Genomic DNA, 27,046 nt, shown 5'->3' with positions numbered 1-27,046 from the left:
GCAGGAGAATCGCTTGAACCTGGGAGGCGGAGGTTGCAGTGAGCCGAGATCATGCCACTGCACTCCAGCCTGGGCAACAGAGTCAGACTCTGTCTCAAAAAGAAAAAAAAAAAAGAATATAATTGCTCAATATTTACTGGTGTCTTCGGATCATCTAGCTATTTTATATTCCCATAGCAAAGTTGTGTTTTGTAGATTTTTAATAAAGGTAGTTTGAGAACTAGGATAGAAACTCTTGAGAAAGAACCATAATTGCCCACTCTTCATATGATGAATTGCCAAACAGCAGTAAGAGTGGAAAAAAATAATAGACCGTTCTTGATTTTACAGGCCCTGGTGGAATGGCTGTAGAGTTCGGTTGTTTTTTACTTGCTCAGGAACTTTGTATTTATTGGGCTAGCAGTTGTTGGCACAAAGGTTTGTTTGTGTTCAAAAGTCACTGATTAGTGGTAACAGAAACTTTTTTTTCATATGGGACACTGTCTTTTTTTCCCTAAGTCTACTTAGTCAATTCAGACGTGGAGTGCTTGCTTCCCAAGGTATAAGGTGCTTTGAAGGCTGGGGGAAAAGATGAGTCACCAGATCCTCTGCCTTTTCAGAAGCTTAAGCCAATTGCACAAGGACACAGATTATCATAAAACAGAGCAGAGTAAGACAGTACCATAGGGTTCTTCCTCTCAATTTCTTGCAAATACTTCTTGAACTTTGTGCCTTTTATGTGCCAGTCTTTAACAAGAAGGTCCTTGCCCTTGTGACTTCAAAGTAGGGAGTAAACTTACCCAATACTTTTATAAATAATTGTTTAATTGTAATTGTTATGTGTGCCACGAAGAAGAAATCTAGTATGCAGTGAATTCTTGTTTAAGCTGAGACCTGAGGATTGAATAGTAGCTTGGGTTACAGGGTACGTGAAAGAGCATTGCAAATAGGAAAACAGTATGTTTGAAAGCCCTGAGGTAGGAAGCCCAGCAAGTTTAAGGACTTAGAGGGAGGACCAGTGTGAATATAGTATAGTGATTGAGAATATCAGGAAATTGTAAGGGGCCATATCATGGGTCTGTGGTCTGGGGCTAACTTCCGCCTGATGAATGCTTTGGTCATTACAGTTTTTGTCCTCTTAAATTCAATGCAAAATAGGTAGATATATGAATTCTCTGTTAAGTCTAGCTACAAAGGCCTTTGAGGCCACAGTAAGTGTTTTGGAATTGATTTTAAGATAATGGGAAACCGTTCCATTGAGTTATCAACTGTTCTTTAGATTTGTCTTTTTCAAGGACAGGTGCCATGACTATCATTTTCTAACTTTTTATCTTATCAGTAGGAGGGAGAAAAAGAAGATAAAAGTAATACAGTCTTTTCTATAATCTGAACACACAAGAACAACCACTTTTTCTGTTCTTCCTATGTACATGACTTTCTGCATCTTTTAGCCACCTACACAGCTGTGTAGTTCCTTATACAGCTACATTGATTGACTCTATGTTATCTGAGGCCCCAAGATGCTCCCAGAATGCAAAGGGGTGTGGTCTGAAAATAAAGGCATAGTCTTTTTACTGGCTTCACGTAGTTAATTTTGTTTTCTTTTTTTTTTTTTTTTTTTGGGATGGAGTCTTGCTCTGTCGCCCAGGCTGGAGTGCAGTGGCGTGATCTTGGCTCACTGCAACTTCCGCCTCCCGGGTTCAAGCGATTCTCCTGCCTCAGTCCCCCGAGTAGCTGGGACTACAGGTGCCCACCACCATGCCCGGCTAATTTTTGTGTTTTCAGTAGAGACGGGGTTTCACCGTGTTGGTCAGGCTGGTCTCGAATTCCTGACCTTGTGGTCCGCCCGGCTTGGCCTCCCAAAGTGTTGGGATTACAGGTGTGAGCCACTGCACCTGGCCTTTTAAAATTTTTATCGGAAGCTCTATTTTACTCTGTTTCTGCCCCATCCCAGCACACTCATTTTCCTTTTCTTAGAAAAGAAAAATTAGTACCTCTTATTGAATGAGTATATAAAATTCCCTGCTGTATATTCCAACTTCCCATAACTCACCCCCAACAATAATAAACTGTGCTGAACATCAAGGATGTTTGATTGAGGACATTAAAAAACACCAATTCAGTGTGTTCTCTTGATACTTTAACAACCAACTTCCATTTTAATGGAGTTGGAATACAGCATTCTAATTTGTATGTCCTGTTAGGGAGACATTAAATGAAATTATACTTGCTTAGGATTTTTTTTTTTACACTTTTTATCTATAAACAAGAGAGGTTCCAGGGTTACTTACAAAGTCAATTATTTTTAAATTAAGGGTCAGGTTAATTAGTTTCTTTATAGTTATTATTGAAGTATTATTCTTTGTTCTTTTTCCCTCTCTTGGTTGTCTTAATCCTTTGCATCATTTCCCTATTTTTGAGTAGATTAAGTGATAGTGAATAGGAAAAATTTAAAGACAGCTTTTTTTGTTTTAGGATTTTTTTTTAATTATGGAAAATTTAAACACAATTACAAAAGTAGGCAAAATAATGTAATGAACTCTCATGTAATCATTACCCAGCATCAGCAGTTGCCAACTCATGGCCAGTCTTACTTTGTCTTGAATCACCTTCCTCTGCTTAGGTTATTTTGAAACTAATCCTAGATCTCATATCATTTCATCCATAAATACCTCTAAACTTAAGTATCTCCATACAGAAATACTCTTTTGGAAGTACTTCAGTCAAAACGATGACACTGTTATTTTCTTTTTTTTTTTTGAGACAGAGTCTCGCTCTGTCACCCAGGCTGGAGTGCAGTGGTGCGATCTCGGCTCACTGCAGGCTCTACCCCCCGGGGTTCACGCCATTCTCCTGCCTCAGCCTCCCGAGTAGCTGAGACTACAGGTGCCCGCCACCACGCCCCGCTAATTTTTTGTATTTTTACTAGAGATGGGGTTTCCCTGTGTTAGCCAGGATGGTCTCGATCTCCTGACCTCGTGATCCACCCGTCTCAGCCGCCCAAAGTGCTGGGATTACAGGCGTGAGCCACTGCGCCCGGCCTGACACTGCTATTTTCTTAAAAATTAACACTAATTCCTATTTTTCAGCAATTACCTAGTCAGTGTTCAAATTTCCATTAATCTTACATTTTTGGTTTGAATTATGATCCAAATGTGGTCCAAACCTAGCAATTGCGTTTTTTATGTCTTTTAAATTTCCTTTAATTTTAGGTTTCCCTCTTCTCCAGCTCTTCTTCCCTTTCCTCTTCCACTCTCCTCCTTTCCCTCTCTTTCCTTGCAATTTACTTGTTGAAAAAACCGGGTTATTTGTCCTGTAGAGTTCTCACAGCGTGAGTTTTTGTGACTGCATCTCTATGGTGGTTACACTGAAATTTTGGATATAAATGTTGACAGGCTTTTTTGTTTTTTTGAGTTTTGCTAAACGTTTACCACTTTGATGTGGAGAGGTAAGTTGGATCTTCTTTTGCTGGATTTAGAGCAGAGGTCCAAAACTGGTGCCCGTGGGACACGTGGCTCACAGGCGTGTTTTGTTTGGTAGGCACAATTGGAAATACTTTAAAATTAATTGCCATGAGTTAGACATTATAAAGTTCCCATAAGAATCAAGATTTCTTCTTTTTTTAAATTCTGTCTTAAAAAATCAGAGTATCTGGGCACCCCGGCTTCCGTGGCAATGCCTCTGGTGAGTGGTGGGGCTCCTTCAGAGGGCACATGCCCTCACCTGGTGCAGAGCACACCCCTCATACAGGCTTCCTGCCTGGTCCCAGAGGTCTGCTGGGTTTGTGAACCCTCACTTAGAGCAACAGAAATTACCTTTATTTGTGTGGTGTCTCTTAAATTCAATGCATTTTTTGCCGCATATTTTCTCCAAGCTGGTATTTGAGCTGTTTCACTGTCTAAGAATTGATGTCTATTCAGAGAGTGGTCAGAGTGCCAGCTGAAGTTCCTGCTGTGCTTCATACCTCTGTCTTAAGCCTGACTCCATGCATTGCATGAATTTGTTCTCATGTGCCTCTCCCTTGGACTGTGGATATTGGTTTTTTAGTGCCTAACAGAAGGCTTGGTGTATAGTAGGTGCTCAATTCTTATTGAATGAGTAAGGGAGAAGAGGAACCAGTAAATAAACCTGATAATGAAGGCATGGGAAGATAAACACATCATGTAATGCACATCTATGTTTGAAACTTCAGTGATGTTAGCACCTCTACCTTCTCCACTGGCATGTGTTACTGAAAGTGATTGTAATCATGGTATGTTACTAGTATAACACTGTACAATATTATAAATAATTTGTGTAGATGTGCACATGTTCAGCTTAGACATTAGTCACATGTAAATCAGGGATAGGCATCTTAATAATAGATTTTTAAACATTAGCTAGGCTTTCCTTTCTTGCCCTAAGAATTTGGAGTTTGAATTCCTCCATTTGGTTTATGTCCAAAGGAAGGAAGTACAGCATGGATAGAGCCCACAAACTTGAAGATAGTTTAGGAGGTATAGCTGGTGTAATTTCATAATGTTTTAAAACCTGGCATTTGGATATCATTAAAAACAATAATAATTTTAATACCATTGCATTTTAGGGTTTAGTAATCTTATTTGTTATACTAATGCATACTTTAAAATTAGAGTTGAGGTTTTAATTTTTTTTGGTAGATGTTAAGCCTGCCTGAACCTTTACTTGCTGCTGACAACCTTTGATAAAAAGTGTGGGTGGGGTCAGGTTCTGTACCCTTTGACTCCAGGAGAATATTTAGTTTATCATGATTAAGAGAACAGGAAAAGTAAACACATGTTACCAGTTGCATGTTCTAGTATAGGCTAAGTTCTTATTCCCTAGTGGTTATTACATGAAAATGTAGTTTGAATGACTCCAAACAATCAATAAACTAACATTGCATTAAGAAATCTAGCTCATTTTATACTGTTAAAAATTGTCAACAAGTGGTACTATTAAAAGTGAGGTGTTTCAATTTTAAGGAGTCCTTCAGTGGCATTTGTGGGTGGTGAGAAATTATAAACTCTCATTGAGAGCATGTGGGTGCCTTCACATAGTGCAGTGGTGAGTGATGGGGATGTGCTGTAGTGTTACAAGAAATTAGAGGTTTTTTGGAGTAATTTTAATAGTACCACCGTTCTGTATTTACCAAGTACTTTACATTTTTTAAACCATTTCGGTATTGAAATTATAATCACTAAACCAAATCTTTGAAAAATTCATGATTAAAATTAAAATTCTTAATGTTACTCTTGCCTCTTTTAGTGACTGAATTGAAAAAAGTTACTGGTAGTAAATGTTGGCCAGTGTTTCTTTTCTACATATGAATCTATGATAAGAATTTTTACAGTTTGGAGGTAAACTATAAAGATTTGAAATCAAAATACTGTACTAGTTTATAATGAACTGTGTCAGAGACTGGGTCAGAGTGTTAGATCTGAATTGCTGACCACTGGATTTCTTTCTGGGCTCCCAAGGGAAATACTCAAATGCATGCCTAATATATGTTATATACGTGGAGAAGGATAGTTGGAAGAAAAACTAATTTTTTTTTTTTGAGACGGAGTTTCACTCTTGTTGCCCAGGCTGGAGTGCAATGGCGCGATCTTGGCTCACCGCAACCTCCCCCTCCCGGGTTCAAGTGCTTCTCCTGCCTCTCAGCCTCCTGAGTAGCTGGGACTACAGGCGTGAGCCACCATACCCGGCTAATTTTGTATTGTTAGTAGAGACAGGGTTTCTCCATGTTGGTCAGGCTGGTCTCGAACTCCCGACCTCAGGTGATCCACCCTCCTTGGCCTCCCAAAGTGCTGGGATTACAGGCATGAGCCACCACGCCTGGCCAAAACTAATTTTTTATAGTGAATTTTCCTCAAATGTTAGCACTTTCTTGTGTTCCTGCTGCTGTTAGTCAGGGCTTACTTCGGCAATTTGCTTTTCTTCTTCCTTTTCTGCGTGTTGCCTTTGAAAATTGTAAGATGAACACTATTTGAATGATGTTCTTAAATAGCAATTAATTTAGTTTGTTTTGCCCAAATGATTTTAGCTTTGCAGTATTTTTTCTTTTAAAAAACATATTATAGGCCATTTCAAGCCTGAAGACAAGAGTAATACAAAGAACACCTGTGTAACTATCCACCAGCTTTGTTGAATCTAACATTTTGCTGTATTTGCTTCAGATGTGATTTTTTTTTTTTAAGTTGTAAACCTGTGTACAACTTTTGATCTCAACAACCTGGCGCATGTGTTGTGAGATTTATTCCTATATATTGTATGTGGGTTTTTTTTTCTATTATAAATGGTGTATTAAAATTAAAAAAAAGTGTTTGCTGGTGCATAGCAATGTGATTTATTTTTCGCTTGGTAGAACTTGCTTAAGCTCTCTGGACCTGGTACCCTTTAAACTACAAATTCAATGTATCTAATGGTTATAGCTATATTCAGGTTTTCTAATTGTTCTAGACTCAGTTTTGGGAAGAGATCCTTTTCTAGAAAATATTCCATGTCTGTTTTTCAACATTATTTAAGTCTACTACATTTCAGATGTCTCCTTTTTAGTTCCTTCTCTTTACTGTTGGTCTAACCATGGATTTGTAACTTTTATTCCTGTTTTGAAAGAATCAGCATTAGGTTTTCTTGAAATGTCTATCATTCCCCTCCCCCATAATTAATTTATGCTCTTATTTTTAATTCCATCAATTAGTTTTGTTAGGAGTTCTCTTTCATTTTATTCCTAAGGTCAGGTGCTTAGCTTACTAATTTTTAGGCTTTCTTCATTTCCTTTTTTCTTTTTTTTTTTTTGGAAACAGAGTCTCGCTCTTTTGCCCAGGTTGGATTGCAGTGGCATGATCTTGGCTCACTGCACCCTCCACCTCCTGAGTTCAGGCGATTCTCAGCCTCCCAAAACGCTGGGATTACAGGTGTGAGCCACAGCACCCAGCCGATTTTTGTCTTTCTTTCCCTTTTCCTCCTCTTCCCTCCCCTTCTTTCCCTTCTCTCCCCTCCTCTTCCTTTCCTTCTCTCCCCTCCCCTTCCTTCCCTTCTCTCCCCTCCCCTTCCTTCCCTTCTCTCCCCTCCCCTTCCTTCCCTTCTCTCCCCTCCCCTTCCTTCCCTTCTCTCCCCTCCCCTTCCTTCCCTTCTCTCCCCTCCCCTTCCTTCCCTTCTCTCCCCTCCCCTTTCTTCCCTTCTTCGACAGGGTCTCCATGTGTCATTCAGGCTGGTGTGCACAATCATGGGTCACTGCAGCCTTGAATTCCTGGGTTCAAGCGATTCTCTCACCTCAGCCTCCTGAGTAGGTGGTCTGACAGGTGTTTGCCACTACACCTGGCTAATTTTTAAAAAATGTTTTGTAGAGATGGGGTCTCACTCTGTTGCCTAAGCTGGTCTTGAACTCCTGGGCTCAAGTGATCCTCTCGCGTTGGCCTTCCAGAGTGCTGGGATTACAGGTGTGAGCTACTGTACCTGGCTGATTTTTTTTCTTTTATTTCATGAATTGTTTTAAAGGTCATTTTGATGTTTTCAAATACACCAGAATTTGTAAATTCAGATTTTACTATTTCAGATTTTATCATATAATTGTCAAAGTGCCTGGATGATATTGATTCTTTGGTATTGGTTGAGATTAACTTTGTGATCTGGTATAATTGTTCCATGTCTGCTTGAAAAGAAGGTACATTCTAATTGTTGGGTGTTGGTTAGGTCTAATGTGTTCCTTAGATCGTGATTGTTAAGTATTTCATTGATCTTCTATAGTTTTACTAATTTTTTTACTACTGAACTATTGACAGTAGTATATTAAGTCCTTCCTCCATAATTTTTTTTTTTGTTTTTTTTTTTTGAGACAGAGTCTCGCTGTCGCCCAGGCTGGAGTGCAGTGGCGCTATCTCGGCTTACTGCAGGCTCCGCCCCCCGGGGTTCATGCCATTCTCTTGCCTCAGCCTCCCGAGTAGCTGGGACTACAGGTGCCCGCCACCTCGCCCGGCTAATTTTTTTTTGTATTTTTAGTAGAGACGGGGTTTCACTGTGTTAGCCAGGATGGTCTCGATCTCCTGACCTCGTGATCCGCCTGCCTCGGCCTCCCAAAGTGCTGGGATTACAGGCATGAGCCACCGCGCCCGGCCCATAATTGTGAATTCATGAAATTCCCCTTTTAATTCAATGTATTTTGAGGCTATGTTGATAAATAGCAGGCAAATTCAGGATAGGGTTTTTTTTTTTTTTTTTTTTTTTTGAGATGAGGGTATCACTCTGTCATCCAGGCTGGAGTGCAGTGGCACAATCACTGCTCACTGCAGCCTCAGCCTCCTTGGCTCAAGTGATCCTCCCACCTCAGCCTCCTGAGTAGCTGGGACTACATACCGAGGGTGGTATGCCACCACACTCGGCTGATTTTTTTATTTTTTCTGTAGAGATGGGTTTTTGCCATGTTGCCCAGGCTGGTCTGGAACTCCTGGGCTCAAGCAATCTGCTGGCCTTGGCCACCAAAGTGCTGGGATTACAGGGGTGAGCTACCACGCCCCGCCCAAATTCAGAATAGTTATATTCTTCTTGTTGGTGGAATCTTTTTCTCACTATATGGTGACATTTTATTTCTAATAGTGACTTCTGCTTTAGTGGCTATTTTGCTTGGTATTAATATGATGATAGCTTTTTTGGGTTACTGTTTACTTTGTATATATTTTTTCCTTTATGGTCTTACTATATTGCCATAATTGCCCTTCTTCTAAACAACATATAGCAGGTTTAAAATTTAATCTGAGAATCTATGGATTCAATTTATTTATATTTGGATTTGTTTACTTTTGACTTTGTGGCTCCCCCCCAACACACACACCTTTTAAGGTTTTAATTTTCTCTTTTCTTGGTAGTGTGTTCTTTAGTTCTCATTTTACTGTCCATTCTTCTGAAAGTTTTATAATATATTATTTTAGTGGTTACCTTTAAATATTTAACTTCAACTTGTCACCTAAAAAGCATATAATCACCATTTCTTCAACATCCTTTCTTTAAAATAAAACCCCAAAAACAAAGACCTTAGAATACTTCAACTCCGATAACTCGTCTTCATTTGTAGGTGTTACACTTTTCTCTAGTGTTTTTGCTTTCTTACTTTTTTATTCCTGAAATTTTACATAATTATTATTATTATTTGGTCAGCACATGTTCAGGGTTACCCAAAGGCTTGCTGGTATTCTAAATAAATGTATATATAAGGGTTTTTTTTTTTTTAATTTAAGTTTTGCAGCCTCATATAACCAAACTCCAAACCTCCTGGGAATGGGGGAAAAAAGACTCTTAAAAAAGATACCTACTTGGCAAAAAGAATTTACTACAATATGGAAAAGTGTGTGGGAGAAAGTATGTATTTCTAGAGACTTTGAGATAACATTTAACATTTTGGCTATTTAGCTTCTTTTCTTCCTTTCAGTTTCTCTCTTTCCGGTTTCTGCCTTTCCTGTTGTATTATTCTGCTCAGGTTGTGATAGCAAAATACCACAGACTGGGTGGCTTAAACGACAGAAATTTATTTTCTCCATAGTCTGGAGGCTGGAAGGCCAGGATGAAGGTGTTGGCAGGGTTGGTTTCTCCTGAGGCCTCTTGGCATGCAGATGGCCACCTTCTCCCTTTGTTCTCACTTGGTCTTTCCAGCTGTGCCTGCACATCTCTGGTGTCTCTTGTGTGTCCAGATTTCTTCTTATAAGAATACCAGTCAGGGTTGGGCGCAGTGGCTCATGCCTGTAATCCCACTTTGGGAAGCCGAGGTGGGCGGGTCACTTGAGGTCAGGAGTTCGAGACCAGCCTGGCCAACATGGTGAAACCTTGTCTCTACTAAAAATATAAAAATTAGCTGGGTATGGTGGTGCACGCCTGTAGTCCTAGCTACTCGGGAGGCTGAGACAGGAGAATCTCTTCAACCCTGGAGGCGGAGATTGCAGTGAGCTGAGATGGCGCTACTGCACTCCAGCCTGGGCGACAGAGCGAGACTCCACCTCAAAACAAAAACAAAAAACAAAACAAAACAAAAAAAGAATACCAGTCAGACTGGGTTAAGGCCCACCCTAACAGCCTCATTTTAACCTTATCACCCGTCTAAAGACCCTGTCTCCAAATATAGTTACATTTTGAGGTACTGAGGGTTAGGGCTTCAGCATATAAATTATGGGGGAGGGGGACACAAATCAGCTTGAAACACCCATTTTTCATCTTTCTTTTGGCAAAGGGTGTTGTTATTACGTGCAGTTACGTGTTCATTGGAGATACAGAAGTAGTTCATGTCCTCATGAGGCTTTCACCTAGACAAGTCTAGTGATAATCTCTCTGTCTCTTTCTGTCTCTCCCTCCTGCTCTCCCTCTCTCTCCATCCCTCTGTACAAATAGGGCACCTGCAGACTCCTATCAGACTTGTTGCTCTGTGATCACTAATATAGCCACTCTGTTTTACATAGGAGAAAAAGAAAAAGCCTTTACAGTCTTCAAAACCCCACACTTACATTTTTATAGTTTTTTTCAAAAGCTCTGCTCAGATTCAGCTTGTCTCAGATTGGACTGTTGACTTTTTGTCTTTTGCATTTATTGCCCTTCTTTTCTTTTTCCTAATTTCCAACTACTTGTGAGACTTGTTGCTGGTGCGGAAACACTGTATTCTATAGTTTAACATAGGGAGGGTGAATTTCCTAGTTGTGTTTTTTACAAGCTACTGGGTTCTCCACTTCCTTCTGTGATTCATTAATGTATTTTTTCTTGCTGCATTTCAAAAAACTCCCTGCTTTATTAAGGTTTAGGTGACAGGTCACCCCATTTTGGGTGAAACGCCTGGATGGAACAATTAAAGAGAAAATGAAAGGATTCAAGTACAATAGAGAGTGGGGAAAAAAGAGAGAAATTTGTGGAGTTCATTTGTCTACATGTCTGTTCACTTTAAATACTGTTTCTCGGGTGTCCCTGATTCCTCAGGTGCCCAAAGTCCCAAAGTGAGAGATGCATTTTAAAAAAACAACACCAACAAAAAAGCAATGTTAGCCACGTTTGATTTTTTGAGTACTGCAGCTGAGATGTCAGTGATCCATAGTGAATCTTGAATTGATTCTTAGAACTGCACATCTGAGATGTGTAAGAGGTTTTCCTCACTACTTATTCATAAGCCTAGTTGGCAGAATTGATCTGGAAATATTTTCTAGTATAATTATTATTTTAAAAAATAAGTGTGAAGCATATAGAATGTTTGTGGGAGGAAGGGAGTAGTCTTTCCCTGTCCAAACTGTCTCTAAAACAAGTGATGTATATGGAAATGTCCAAAGGAGTAAAACTTGAAGGTGGCTCGGAATTTGACCTCTAGGTAGGAGAGAATTTGTACTTCAACTTCCTCCTGAAATGTTTTTCTAAGAGTAAGAACAACACCATCTCAAGGGGGAAAACGGCAAGTATGCAGAGGAGAGTCATTTGGCCTTGTTAGTCCAGTCCAGCTCCTTGGAAAAGGCTTTCATTTGTATGCTGCCTAATTATACTGTAAAAGAAAAGACTGAATCCATTAACTAGCCAGGCCCTTTGTGTCGCTCCTGAATCCCTTTAATTTCGTGGCTGCATAGAAGCTTTATTCAGGGCATTCCTAGTCCTGCACTATCTTTCCTGTCTGGATGCCAGGCCCTATTCATGGTGTTCTCACTGCAGGAAGTTCTCACAGTCATTTGGGGTGGGTGGAGGGGGAGGGGAAAGATGAGGGAAGGCAAAGGGCTGTGTGGGTCTTCCCCCCCCCCCCCATTTCCTGCTCTCCCCCTTAAAAACAAAACAAAACGCCAAACAAAAAGCACACTCAGGAACATAGCTATAAAGGAGGGTCTTAAGTGACTCAGTGGATTGATAACTCCTGTTAAATAACAGAAAATATGTCTTCTTCTGACATCTATTTACAAGTAGTACTAAAACACTCAGAAAAAGCTTTTCAGGTCAGATGAGGGTAGGGTGCATTGGAATGGTAATGTGCTCCAAAGGAATTTACTCCTTACAGTGAATGTATTTTAAAGGATTTTAAAAAATTTTTATTTTTAAATTTTGTATTTTCTTTTTTAGAGACAAGGTCTTGCTCTGTTGCCTAGGCTGGAGTGCAGTGGCATGAACATGCCTCCCTGCAGCCTTAAACACTTGGGCTCAGACAGTCTTCTCGCTTTAGCCTCCTGAGTAGCCAGGACCACAGGCATGAGCACTGTGCCTGGCCAGGCCCCCCGCGCCCCCACCTGGTAAAGAATAGCTCTTAAGGTTGTGTTAGTAGCAAGTTGGGAGTTGACACAGAGAAGCAGGGTGTTCAAGCAAATACCTAAACATTTTAAAATCTAAACAGGAAGATAAAGAGGCTAAGGAATGCTTTTCTCCTTACTTCTGGATGGTCTTTAAAAATAAGTATTATTTAGGTTTGGTTTAGAGTATGTGACCTTTTACAACAGATGCTGAATTGTTGTTATATTTCCAATCTTTTCAAATAGATATGCAGATAAAGAGGGGAACTAGAATGATTTTGTTTTGTTTCGAGAGGCCAGTGTGGTAGAAAATAGATAAAGATGAGTGTAGATGGATTCTTGAGAATAGCAGGGCACCGATTTTGAATTGCCAGGATGTTCTCTTGGTTAATAGTAGTTCTGTAACCCAAGGGAAGCTTGATCTTGTTGCGTTTCGTTTGCTTTGAATGAATAAATTATCAGGGGATGGTCAAGGTTAGATTCCACTCTTGTTACATGTTTAATATCTTTTTCAAAACTTTTAGGATCATTTCAAGTGTCTGCTCTCTTATTGTCTCAGTAGGTCCTTATTGGAGCTGACCATGCAGTTAAAAACAACAACAAAAAATCAAACAGCTAGTCAAATCCCTGGAAAATCTTCAGTAGACAATAAGTGTGAATAACTAGATGAAAACTAAATAAAAGTGGAGAGTGTAGTTGTGTGTTGTGCCATATTACTACTGTGACATACATTTAAAAATTATAAACGAAGAAAAATAGCTATTTAAGGGTTATGACAAGAAGAATTCTGACACGTGGAACCCTTGACTAGATGCATAGGAAACCAGGTAATAGAATAGAATAAGGATGAAGAACTGAATATCAGTAGTTTGCATTGAGATAAATAGTGCAGAGCTTTTTCTGTTTTGTTTTTTAGTGAGGTGGGCATGAGGATATGCTGCACATTTTATTATGGTTAAGGATGTTTTCTTAGGTAAAGTTCTCTTTTTTAATATGGGAAGCTGATGACAAAAAATGTTTTTAGTTCACAGTATTCTATATGATTTATCATTTTAATTTGCTCTTTTCTGATTTAATCAACTGAGTGTATATAAGTCACTTAAGAAGACTTTTACAATATGGTTTATATAGAGAGTTTGATTAGAGGAAAATAACTGAAGGCTTGTTTTTATAATAGTAATGTAATAACTATCATTTGTTGAACCCAGCAATGTCCCATAAGTTACACAGGCGCTTTGCATGCATTGCTGGCATCTGGTCCTGTTCCCTAGCAGATGTTTCTGTTCACTGCCTTCCTAAAAATTTAATCAAGTCACCGTAGATGTGTGTAGCCGCATTCAGGTGCTCTACTAAGTAGTGGGACTTTAGAAATTCATTAGTTACTAAACATTGAGACAAGAGCATGCCCTATCCATGCTGCCCACTCTAGGATGGGCTTCACCCTTCCTTCTCAGGATATGACATGTTACTATTGTTGATGTACCTTCCAACAAATTAGGCTAATAAAAGTATAATTTCCCCAAGATTATGACTTTTTAAAGTTTGCAGTTTATTTCTCTGCAAGTTCAATTAATGAAATTGACTGTTTTGTAAGATTTCTTATTATGGGCCAAAGAAAGAGAAACCATAGTAATTTTTGATCCTGTGAGATTGAGGCTATTGCTTTTCCTTGAAGTCAGCCCTTTTGGAGTTGGGTTGATTATTTTCTTGAGCTGTCACCTATTCCTGATTCTCAATAAGGGCTGTGTGGTGAAAGCATTTTGTTACACCCATGTAACTAGCCCTTCAGCTTGTAGTTCCCACCCTGCTTGTCTTAAACACTTCAGCTGTTCTTCTGAACTGCTTTACCATCTTACCTTCTTCAGAGAATTTGCCATTGTACTTTGTCTTAGATTCTGGCCTCTCAGTTGTGCCTGAGTAACTTGCTCAGCTGTTCTGTTCTGCTCTGGAATTCTTTTCATCTTTGTGCAACAGGCATTCCCCATCACCTGTCTTGTCACTCTGGCACACTGTGCTTGGAGACAAGACTAGGCAGTTGTTGTTGGGTGTGAATGTTGGGGTAGCAGTAGGGCATGTCTGTGTGTGCACAGGAATCTGTGCAGGGCGCCTGTCTGCAAGTTGGCCACTCTTCTAGAGGTGTAGAGGCTGCAGTCTTCATACTTTTTTTCCCCTCCCGAACTGTTTCTCTGCCAGTTTCAGTGTAATAAAATGTGTTTGGCTTTCAGAGGCTTTCCGGTAAGAGGAACAAGAAGATTGCATTTTGCAGTTACGCTGAGACAGCAAGGTGTGGTGCTTTGGGGAGCATCATGGAAAGGACTAGAAGATGTTTGAGAAAGCTTAGTGTACTTTGGATCCACAGTATCAAAAGTAGGCCTCCCCAGACCCCTGACGGAAATATCAGAAGGGAGGGCTGCTTAGCTACAGTATCAAAACGTAATGGAAGTCATTCCCCCTGTAATTTGCTATAAGGGTAACAATGATATATATAATACACCAGATTCCACATATAAATTAAGAGAGAAGAAATAGGATTGAGGATGTAATGTTCACAGCATTACATTTCTGTAATGTTTAATAGAAAGTATCAGTTGCCATAGTCAGCTACACCTGGTGGTACATACCTGTAGTCCCAGCTACTTGGAAGGGTGAGGTGGGAGGATTGCTTGAGCCCAGGAGATCAAGGCCTGGGCAGCATAGCAATACCCTGTCTCTAAAAAAAAAAAAAGACTGTGGTCTGTCTAGGATTCCTAATATGTGTCTCCAGGACCATAATAGGCTTCTTGACATTGACAGATTTTTGTCTTTGAGTTAGCCAGCTAGACAACAGCATTTTGAAATAACTGACATAGTGAAATTAGCTGACGTTTTTTGTAGGAAGTAGAGGTTTAGACATTTTATGTTTCTTTCTTTGTTGTCCCCTGGATAGATGCTCATTGTAATCCTTTCATTCTGTGTAGATACGTGAAAGTTGAAAAGCACTTCTGTAACTAGCCCGAACGTCCAAAACCTTATCCTGCCATGCTCTGTCAAGCCATTGGCTCATTCTTTTCCTTTCTTTAGGTTCTTACCAATACCAATTTTCTCAATAAATAACTCCTTCCCCTCTAATGATTCCTATGGAGAAAGAGGGCAAAGTTTAGATAGTGCCGTGGTGTGAGTGTATGTGTGTCCCTGTGCAATTCATATGTTGAAATCCTAAACTCCAAGGTGATAGTTTTAGGAGGTGGGGACCTTTTTGGGGGTGATTAGGTCATGAGAGCAAAGCCTTCATGAATAGGATTAATGCCCTTATAAAAGACATCTGAGAGAGACAATTCTTCCTCCACCCTGTGAGGATGCGGTGAGAAGGTGCCAGCTCTGAGCTAGGAATCTGACCCTCACCAGATGCCAAATCTACTGGTGCCTTGATCTTGGACTTTCCAGCCTCCAGAACTGTGAGAAATACATTTCTGTTGTTTACAAACTGCTCAGTTTATGGTACTTTTGTTATAGCAGCCCAAACAGACTAAGACAGATAGAAAATTGCTTTATTTTATGCTGGTAAGATAGTTTGTATCTATTTTTTGTTTGCTTGAACTGGGCAGTTTCTATTGGGGGTTTCTTAGAAGGTGTTATTCACTCTTCTGGGGGCAATTCTCTTTTCTTACTTTCCCTTAGCAAACTATTCTTTTTGCCATTTCTTTATGTCTTGTTAAGGCAAAAACAAACGATTTGTGGGAATATTTTGGTTCCCCCCCCCCTTCAATTTGTGCCAAGTGAGAACACAGATTAATGATTTTTTTCTTTCTTTGACTCATTCTTTTTTTCTTTTTTTTTTTTTTAGTAAAATGTGTTAGAACGTGCTACACTAGCTCATGATTCCCAAATAACTTTAGTGGCTTGAAATAATAAAGGTTTATTTTCTGCTCATGTTGTATTAATCATCATGGAGGGAAAGGGAAGCTTCGTATACATCATTATCCACTCAGGGAGCCAGGCTGATGGAGTAAACACTATCTGGAATGTTGCTGGCTACCAAAGGGAAAAGAAAGTTCTAGAGGGCTCCAGCTCACTTGGCAGAAGTGGCATGGCCTACCCAGCCACCAGGGAGCTAGGAAGGATAGTCCTGTCATGTGCCCAGAAGGAGAGGAGGCCCACACATTTAGCATGCCATCATCTGCAAGTAATGGACAGCCTGAATCAAACAAGCTTAAAGAATCAGGGGATTATTATTTCACAACATTGAGAATCCAGAAGTGGTTGGGATCTAGACTATATGTGGTATGATGAGGAACTCATTGATGTCCTTAAGGACTTTAGTTTTTTCTCTCTCTGAGCTCTGCTATCCTTGACTTGGTGGTTTGCTCTTAGGCAGGCTTCCCTCTTGGCCATATGCTGCTGTAGTGGTTCTACATAGCACTTTTGGAAACAACAGTCTAGAGAAGAGGGGGATAGGAAGAAACGGATACTTTTTCTTAAGAAAATTTCCCCAAAGCACCCAGTTAGGTTTCCCACGTATCAGTGGGAGGAATTGTAATATACCCATTCTAAACCAGTTACCATGATTGGTTTAGAAATGAGAATCTCTTTGTTGGAGTTAGGGGCAGGGTTGACTTTCTCCTGAAGCACATGGCTATTTGCAGGACAGGTAGATACTTCAACACAAGTGGGGTTTAATCAAGAAGAGAAGTGTAGAATAAGCCTCCAGCAATGTCTGCCATACTCACTGCGGTGCATGTACATACGATTGAGACTTTTGTCTCTAGAGGTGATGAGAGATGCTAATTTTTGATGAGTGTAGTATGGTACATAAAAGGGAGACTTGAGTGGACAAGGGGTATCCTTAACGTTAAAACTTGTTTTTCAAGCAAAATGTCATTATTTTTACAGACATCAACATTGTATGCAAAATACTGCAGTAGGTAGGTGCCAGTTTATACTTTACAGGAAGACAAGGCCTCAATACATAATCTCTTATTAGTTTGTAGAACGACTACTGAAACAAACAGAAACCTACATGAAGCAAACAGATGTATGCTGGGCCGATGTATTTAGTACCTCTGAAACAGTTCTTGTTTGAGTGAGATAAAACTCAAGTGTGAATTTAATTAGTTTTTATTTCATTTCTTGCTGTCTGTTAGAGATTTGTTAGTAATGTTGTACTGATGTCCTTCTGTGTTTCAAATAAGGCTTGGTGTTTTCTTTGAGGTTTTGAAAAAGGTGTTTTAATTTTTCTCTTTGTAGTTCAGGCCATACTGGGATACTTCCACCCATTTGTATGGGGTGTCCCCATTTTAACTTCTGAAAAGTTTGCTGCTTTTCTGTTCTCTCAGGGCTAACCTTCACTCCTTTTCTGACGTCACTGACTTCTGAAACTGGCAGTGTGCTGGTAGAGGTAGACTCTGTCTATTATAGCTTAAATATAAAGCTATAAACACATACAGTTTTTCTTCTGTAAATTCTTTAGCAAGACACCTGTGGTCCTCAGCTGGCACAGAATACCTGGTTGCCTTGGTGCTTGCTTACCTTGGGCCACCCTTGTGCTGTTTTCCAGTTTTTCAGCTCTCCTTGCGGCTTGCTCTTTCACCTGCTTACAGACCTGTGTGAACAGCTCAACCTGTGAATATTTCCTGCAAAAACATTTTCATCTTGCTCTTTTGGCTCTGGGCCCTTAAGGTGTTTGTTTTCATGAGCAAGGCATTTTTCATTGGTGTGTTGGGATTTGACAGAAATATGTTCAATTAGTTTTGAGCTTTGGAAAGTTCTAGGTTAGGGACACTTTTAAATAAAACCTCATAGGTTATAGTGTGGTAGAGGCAGCATGCATTTCGACCCCATGAGCGGAGTTTCTGCAAATGTAAAATGCCTTTTTCTCCAAGTGCTCTAAAAAATATACATTTAAAGTTTATTATTAGCAGAGAGTAGAAATCTTTTTCCCTATTCTAAGAAAATTTGTTGCACTTTGAATGGTAAAATTGTAATCGTAACTTTTTTTTCTTACCCTTACAGGGTACGTTTACCAAAGTAAATCATTTTGGCTTCCAGTAATTAATAACATAGCTTTCAAAAAGACAAAATGAAACACCTAATTGAGGCCAGTAAACTGACATTTCCAAGGTAAGGGAAAAGCACTAAGTAACTTGGAGGCTAAGTAACTTGGTGAAGATTTGTCATCTAGTAAATGGGTATCCTTTCGTACTCAACCCATGCTGTTATGATAGTATTCTCTCCTTACTCCATTTCTTTAGATAAAAGCAAAACCTTTATTTCTTTGAGCATCTTTGGATGGTCACAGAAACCCCTAATTAGCAGGCAAATAAAAAAATTTAGCTTATTTTTGCTAAGGTAAAGAGCCTCTGACACCTTAACTAGGTACTGTTGAGTGGATTGGTCTGAGGCAGAGATGAGACATCTTGTTGTTTGTAACTTTCCCTAGTAAATCCATTTCAGAAAAAATTTCAGTTTATGACCGCACTTGCATTTTGCATGTGGAAAACCCATGCCACCAGAGTGAAGGATTTCCTTAGGAGTTAAAAAAAAAAAAAAAAAAAAAGTCTTTCCACTTCTTTGAAAATTGCTTCCTTTTAAGGATAATGAACCAAATGCAAATTACCTTCTTTTCACATGGTGATTGCAGTAAGGGGAGAATGGAGGCTCTTGTTGAATCCAAGTCTTTCTAAACTAAAGAAAAAGGAAAATTTTGTGTCTAATTCCTATGTAATGTTTATGGAGCCGACTGTGATGTTCTGAGTCAAAAACAAGATTTATATGGAAATGTAGTCAAAAACAAGATTTATATGGAAATGTTGATTTGTTGAATTTGTGAGTCTACTTTGTGGGAAGTACATAGGATAGAGAGAACAGTCCTTAAGACAACTTGTAGCAACTTTAAAAAATTACATAAATATGACAGAGGGTGATTTAGTACTATGGTGGGATCTGTATCAAGGGTTTGCGTGCCTATAATGGTATGGAGTGTATCAGATGGCCCTGTCATTTAGCGAGAAGACTGCTGCAGAAAAAACATAGGTAAAAATAATTGTCTTGCAACCTCAAAAAGTTTGGGAAAATGTTTAAAAAATGTAATCATTTCCATAGTTTAAAAAAATCTCCACTCACCTGTAAAATGAAAACTCTTTTCAGCCTTAGGTCAGTGTGTACTTTTGGAGATTCGGTTGTGTTTGCAGCTAAAATGTTTTTGAATTTATTCACAAAGATATTTCTTTGGAAATGCAACAAATAGAGATAGAGGATGCCTAGAGAGATGGGAAGAGTTAGCTATATTGAGTACGTTCTCATTTGTGTCTTTGGCTTAAGTAATATTTGTCAAAATCTCTTGAACATACTAAATATTTGTCTTAATTTCAAGATCTTGCTTGAAATGTAACCACACTGATATGCTTACTTTCCCTTGGCTATGCTTTGATGGCTAAAATTAAGGACTAGTAAAGAAATGACTAATTCTACCCACCCAAATTAATCTTGTTCAGAATTAGTGATATCTTCAAGTTTCTGTAACTGGTGGTTGACTGACTCAGTTAAGAGCAGGTTTTGCCTGAGCATTAAAATCATCTTATCATTTATGTATCATTTCATCATTTGCTATATTGTTCCTCCGCTCCCCCAACTCAATCTTCTCTTTTGCAGCCTTGCTCTTTCTTTGGGAAATTGAAAACTAAAACCCTGGGAATGAAATATATAGTTAGTGACTAATTTCATCTTGAGTTAAACGGATATGGTTCATCTAGTTTTTATAATCTTCCGGCTGTTCTCAGACCTGTGTCTCTTTGCCCCTGGGGTTCCATACTTGTCTTTGTATTTCTGTTTCTATTAGAAATGATAGTAGTGCCCCCAGAATACTGGAGGTTGAAAACTGGCAGTTCTAAGGGATGGATACTAGTGGTCTACAGATTTATATTGTTTGATCAGTGGTGTGTTTACTTTTAAAAAATTAATTGTCAGTATGAAATAGTGAGATTATTTCCAGTGTCTCTTGAAAAGAAGCACAAAATCTGGCAACACCAGGCCCACATTCCTGCATGAAGTGAAGCAGCAGCTGCCTCCATAGATGATACACATGGTCTTCTGTTCCCAGTCCCGTTGAATTCCCTTCATTTTATATTACTTGCCTGGGCCCTGTAGGCATTTTCGGTTTGCAGTCCGAGATCTGTAAGTTTTCTCATCACAGATGGGTTCCTATTTTTGTGGTATTCGATTAGGTTTTCTGCCTTGATTGCTGCTGATGCTGTGATAGCCTGTGAACTGGGGAAAGCAATGTGTGGTTTTGGCAGCCAGGTAGAACTGGGTTTGAATTCTAGTTTCACCGTTTACCAGTTTTACGTCAGCTCCCAAAGTTTCCGATTCCTCCTGTGTGGAATGGGTATAATCCCACCCCCTGGAGTGGTTGTGGTCTCGGTGCAAGGCTCCCTCTGTTGCCCTTCTTTATTTTTCTTCCTTAACATGCACACTGTAAACTAGAGGACATAATTTAATTTTGTAGGAATTCAGAGTTTGAGGAGAGGAAGGGTGAATATAAAATGGGATTTAAACAAGGTGGGTTTTTTGTTTGTTATTAGTGGCCTGCTTAGCAAAACTTGATGAAATTTACAGTGATACCTCTTGGAATGAGCGTCTCCCTGGCATTATTTTGTTTTGTTTTGTTTTATTTTATTTTAGACAGGGCTGCCTAGGCAGGAGTGCAGTGGCACAGTCATGGCTCACTGCCGCCTCGACCTCTCTGGCTCAAGTGATCCTCCTGCCTCAGCCTCTCGAGTAGCTGGGACTATAGGCACCTGCCACCACACTGCCCAGCTAGTTTTTTGTATTTTTTGTAGCGATGGGGTTTTGCCATGTTGCCCAGACTGGTCTTGAACTCCTGAGCTCAAGCGATCTGCCCGCTCTGGCCTCCCAAAGTGCTGGGATTACAGACATGAGCCACTGTGCCTGGACTTCCCTGGCATTTTTAATAACAATGCTGCATATGTGCAGACTCTCTGGAGATCGACAAATCTTGTTAAAACTTGAAAGCATTGCAGCATCTCTTTCAAATATTCTGGAAGGAATGGTGATAAATAGTACAGTTTTCTAAGCAAGGTGTTAAAAAGAATATGGTTACTAAGAAGTGATGGTAGGGCTGGGCGCGGTGGCTCACGCCTGTAATCTCAGCACTTTGGGAGGCCGAGGCGGGTAGATCACGAGGTCATAAGATCGAGACCATCCTGGCTAACATGGTGAAACCCTGTCTCTACTAAAAATACAAAAAAATTAGCCGGGTGTGGTGGCGGGTGCCTGTAGTCCCAGCTACTAGGGAGGCTGAGGCATGAGAATGGCGTGAACCCAGGAGGCAGAGCTTGCAGTGAGCCAAGATTGCGCCACGGCGCTCCAGCCTGAGTGACAGAGCGAGACTCTGTCTCAAAAAAAAAAAAGAAATTATGGTATTAATAATGTAAAGAAAAAATACAGGCCTTCTACAAATTTGAAGTAGAGGTACTGAATTTGATACATTTCTGTAAGCATTTTTCTTTTTTTAAAAAAATAATGACAGAGTCTCACTATGTTGGTCAGGTTGGTCTTGAACTCTTGGCCCTGAAGCAGTCCTCCTGCCTCAGCCTCTCAAAGTGTTGGGTTTATAGGCATGAGCTGCCACACTGGTCCTCTGTAAGCATTTTTTAAACCGATTTAGAAAATACTAGGAAAAATGTCCTACACTCTATCCTCATTATAATCAGATGATCTTAAACTTAATGAAGATCTAATAGCTTTTACTTAATATGTGAAACCTAAGTAATATTTTTTATTCTTAATAACAATTAATATGGATTTTTAAATTAATAAATTATAAGTACTATGAGTATTCCTCACCACCCAGCTAAATAGAATCCTGTTTTTGTTCTAGAAAATTGACTGTCTGCATTTGTAAAGCTATGGTTTTGATGTACTTTATGTCTAGTTCAGGTCACTCATCTGTGTTGAACAGATTGAGTCCTAAGGAGGGAATTGATTGTTTAGGATCCTGTAAATAATTATCGGCTGACACTGAACCCAAATCTTTTCCATTCAGTTTATAATCTTTCTGTAATTATTAAAAAAAAAAAAAATAACCTTAAAAAAAACTAGTGTTTTTCTAGAAATTATTTGTTTTCTTGATTTTTATTTTTTTTATCTTTATTTATTTATTTTTTTTTTTTGAGAAGGTCTCACAGTTTCACCCAGGCTGGAGTGCAGTGGTGAAATCTCAGCCTGCTGCAGCCTCCCCTTCCTAGGTTCAGGCGATTCTGCTGTCTCAGCCTCCTAAGTAGCTGGGACTACAGATGTGCGCCACCATGCCTGGCTAATTTTTGCATTTTTAGTAGAGATGAGGTTTCACCATGTTGCCAGGCTGGTCTCGAACTCCTGACCTCAAATGATCCACCTGCCTTGGCCTCCCAAAGTACTGGGATTACAAGTGTGAGCCACCATGCCCTACTGTTCTCTTGATTTTATGTGATTTTCATGTAGGTTTAAGCTTTGAATTTAAATTTTAAAAATTAGAACAATTCTTTAATTTTGCGACCTCGGTTTTTATGATTAAGTAGGATATAAATTGCTCAAAGGAAGTATCTCTATTGCATGTATATAATTCATTTTAAAATATTGATTATTTTTCAATTTTACCATAATGGTTCTGATAGAGGTGTTTATGGAAAAGAGTTCTTAGTGTTTTTACCCTAGAAATATAAATTGTAAAATATCTAAAACACAGTTGTTACTTTTTAACACTCCTTTAAATATACTTTGCAGCTAAATCCACAAAGTCTACCAGTCTAAGGATCCACCTAGCCAATTAAAATTTTTATCCAGAAATTTTCCCCGTATGAGTCAGTTACTAATTTTTTTGTTCTCTAGCAATCACTTCTCCCTCTGGGCTATGCATGAGCTCCCAAGCTGTGTAGAGAAGTAGCCAACCTGTGCGGCTAAAGTGGTTGCAGTAACTTGTCTCTTCTACTGCTCTTTGAGTGTCCTTTTTTCTGCATAACTCTGCGTGCTTCTGAAATAAGTATATAGTGTGAAACCTGAAACTGTGTTCTCTGACCTCCGGTGGAACTCAGGAGGAAGCAGGGTGCTACCAAAAAGAGGGGGAAGATCACCCAGTGCTTTTCCTATAGGTTGAGTAGGCCCTGGACACCTGCTGTCTTCAGCCCTGGATTCTACCTTTTGCCAGGTCTTCTAGTCTCCCGTGCAGCAAGTCATGCGAACACCTCATTCAGCCTTTCGCAGCCTGTACTGAACTGCTGTCACTCATCGCACCCTTGTGTTGGGATGGAAGGAACCCTGAGACAGCTATACAGCTGCCATTTCTGTCTGATTCCTCTCAGATCTTACTCTTTCTCAGTCCCTCTTTTTTAGTTTTCTTACTGTCAGAGTCAGTCAGTCCATGGTGCTGTGACACTATTGTTTAGTGACACTATGCTATTCTCTACTGTATTTCTTTCTCTACTTTCTGGACTCTTTGACATCATACCTCTGTCTTTGTGACTTTTCCCAGTGGCACCAGAGATATTTTTTTCTATGGGGCAGACCTAGATTCTGTCTCTTCAGTTGATAAACACTTAAATGCTCAAATAGTTTCCGTCTTAAAAATAAAATCAAGCCAGGTGTGGTGGCTCACGCCTGTAATCCCAGCACTTTGTGAGGCCGAGGCGGGTGGATCACATGAGGTCAGCAGTTCGAGACCAGCCTGACCAACATGGAGAAACCCTGTCTCTACTGAAAATAGAAAAATTAGCCGGGTGTGGTGGTGCATGCCTGTCATTCCAGCTACTCAGGAGGCTGAGGGAGAGTTGCTTGAACCCCGCAGGTGGAGGTTGCAGTGAGCCGAGATCAAGCCACTGCTCTCTAGCCTGAGCAACAAGAGTGAAACTCCATCTCAAAAAAAAAAAAAAAAAAAAAAAAACCACACAAAACAAACAACAAAAAAACAAAAACCATTTTTACTTGCAGCTGCTGTTCTGTTTTCTTATTCCTCTGTTCATTTATAGGCAGATTATTCTTTGTCACCTTTCATTTGTCCTCAGCCCCATCCACTTTGGGTTCTGCCTCTTCCTTATTATGGATTTAATTTTCTTGTTGGTTACCAAAATGGGGATGCTAGTCACACTTACGTCCTATGGTTCTTGGGGATGAACCAAAATGGGGATGCTAGTCACACTTAATGTTCATCTAGGGGATGAAATGGGTTCTTACTTGTACAAGGGAGGCTGAGGCAGGTGGATCACCTGAGGTCAGGAGTTCGAGACCAGCCAGGCCAACATGGTGAAACCCCGCCTCTACTAAAAATACAAAAATTAGCTGGGCCTGGTGGCGCATGCCTGTAAGCCCAGCTACTCGAGAGGCTGATCACCAAAATGGGGATGCTAGTCAGACTTAACGTCCTAGGGTTCTTGGGGATGTAATGGGTTCTTACTTGTGCAATTCTTGAAGTGGTGTGCCTGGCATGTGACAAGCATGCTGCAGATGTGATGCTAGCTTTCATTATTATTGGCTATTTGCCATATCCACGGATGTCTTCTTGTCCCTTTTCTCCTTTAATTATTGACAGAAGTTGACACAAGTGATCATCTCATCCTTTAAAAAGTGCTTTCTCTCTTCCCTTGGCTACTAAGACACTTTACTGTCGTCATTCTTTTCCAGTGTCATTGGCCATTTTCAGCCTCTTCTTTAGTTTCTCTCCCACTTGTCTTTTAAATGCATATATTTCTCAAGGATCTCTTCATCTAAATGTCCTTCCCTCAAATTGCTGCCTTCTGCATTTTCCTTTTTAGTTAATACTATTATATCCTCCAAGTCACTCAGGATTATTACCGTGAAATCATCCAGAATTCTGTCTCCTCCTTTGTCTCCCTTTTCAGACCACTCCAAAGCTGACCTTTTTTCAAATTTTGTTGATTGGACCTGCCCCATCTTATGCATGGCCTTCTCATGTTCGATGCTACGATCCCATTTTGGATATCTGGTCATTCTCTTTTTCTGTCTTCTCATTGCTGTCAGAGTTCTCTTTCTTAAAGTTCAGTCCTAATGTCACTCCCCATTGCATGAAGTGGTGGTCTCCAAAGAGGGGTGCTGGCATAATAGGAAGTATGCAAATAAGTACATTTGGATATGAGAAGAAAATATTAAAGCTGTATTTATGCTTAAGTTAAGCTTTACTAATATTTGGTGCATGCATTGGTACCTTTATTGGATCTATAAGCCATTTGTTCATGCACCATGAAGTACCCAAGGGAAGACTGCAAGGTGAATTAATGGTCTTCCACTGTTTGTTGCCTCTCAGCATATTGCAGTCTATTAAAGCTTACGTGTACCTGCTTAAGTAGATCTACAGGGTAAAGCATGTAGTTTTTAAGATGCATGTGTTCTCAAAAAGGGTAAGTGACTTAAAATATTTGTACAGAAAAGGGGCCAGGCGCAGTGGCTCACGCCTGTAATCCCAGCACTTTGGGAGGCCAAGGCAGGTGGATCACGAGGTCAGGAGATCAAGACCATCCTGGCTAACATGGTGAAACCCCGTCTCTACTAAAAATACAAAAAGAAAATTAGCCGTGTGTGGTGGCGGGTGCCTGTAGTCCCAGCTACTCGGGAGGCTGAGGCAGGAGAATGGCGTGAACCCGGGAGGCAGAGCTTGCAGTGAGCCGAGGCCTGGGCGACAGAGCTAGACTCCATCTCAAAAAAAAAAAAAAAAAAAAAAAAAAAAAAAAAAAAATATGTATATATATATATATGATTTGTACAGAAAAGGAGAATTGGAGATAATAATGTAAGATGAATAGGATTTAGATAGGTGGAGAGGAAAACTGTTTCAGTCAGCAAGTTCAGTGTGTGGGAACTGGGGAATGTCAGCCTGGCTTTGGGGGCAACTTGAGGTTCCTTGGTGCTGCATGTTGGGGAAGAACTTTCTTTCTCTGGTTTCGTGTTTGCATGCTTGTATGGGATGGGCATGCACTGGGATAATACTCCTGGCCTCTCTAGAAACTCCCTCACTTTAGTCTTCCCTAGGGGAGGAGAAGTGACTTATCTTCGAGTTTGGAAAAAGAAACTGGGCCTGTCTAGTTTCAGCTCATTCCTTTCCTACAGATCTTGCATTCTGCTGTGTTTGTTCATGCTGTGAGTTTTATAGGGGCAGGCCTCCTCAGGGAGGCCTCTGCCTGTCGAGCTGCACCTGTGACTAGGTAGAGAAATTGGCCTAATTCTGGGGTGAAATATTAGCCAAGACCACTCGACTAATAGAGCTAAGCTACCTTTTCCAACCTATGCTTTATTAGTAATAAAGCTATTATCTGTGTATCTATATCACTCTATATGTCAGCTGTATATTATATATCACATAAATATATATTTTTCTTTCTGGCTTTCCTGTCTTACTGGTTTTGAACTTGGGCTGGAAAAGTAAGGGTGTTAAATATTGAATCTCTTTTACTTCAATACCAAAGACTTCATCTCTAAAATCGAGTTACCAATCACTAACTCTTAAGAGTTATGTGAGGGTAACAAATTTAAAATCAGAAGTCTTTGAAAGATAAACTGTCTACAGCTGTATAGATTTATAAATGTTCTTGGGGGTGGAAAGTAGAAACAAGCTGGGACCTGTTATTTTATAATTAACTGCCATCCACAGATTAAATTCTAGCTCCTGCCAGCCACTCTCCTGCCAGATCCTTGGATTACAAGAAATGGTGGAGGGGGTGGCAGTGAGTGGATATAGCAAATGAAAAATATCTCACTTTGAGCATTTAACTCAGTATCAGGCCCTAAATCATAGTATTATGATATCTCAGTATATGGAAAGGAGACAATATCAGATCAGGAAAATTAATTTTCCAACAGGA

General features: G+C 39.9%; 1 protein-coding gene and 1 long non-coding RNA gene across 2 annotated transcripts in view; one reads left to right on the top strand and one right to left on the bottom strand.

The window, feature by feature from the left end:
• Window positions 1-27,046, top strand: part of PHLPP1 (PH domain and leucine rich repeat protein phosphatase 1) — a 262,022-nt gene that overhangs the window by 25,257 nt on the left and 209,719 nt on the right. The window lies entirely within an intron of this gene.
• On the bottom strand, window positions 17,285-19,327 carry LOC134736648 (uncharacterized). The gene is made up of 2 exons (XR_010120773.1): window positions 18,799-19,327; window positions 17,285-17,784 (listed from the first exon to the last, which is right to left on the bottom strand). It is a non-coding gene; the product is annotated as an uncharacterized lncRNA (long non-coding RNA).

Source organism: Symphalangus syndactylus, chromosome 1 (genome assembly GCF_028878055.3).
Source record: "Symphalangus syndactylus isolate Jambi chromosome 1, NHGRI_mSymSyn1-v2.1_pri, whole genome shotgun sequence".
NCBI lineage: Eukaryota > Metazoa > Chordata > Mammalia > Primates > Hylobatidae > Symphalangus > Symphalangus syndactylus.
Note: the sequence above shows the minus strand (reverse complement) of the source record. Positions and strands in the feature narration are given on the sequence as shown.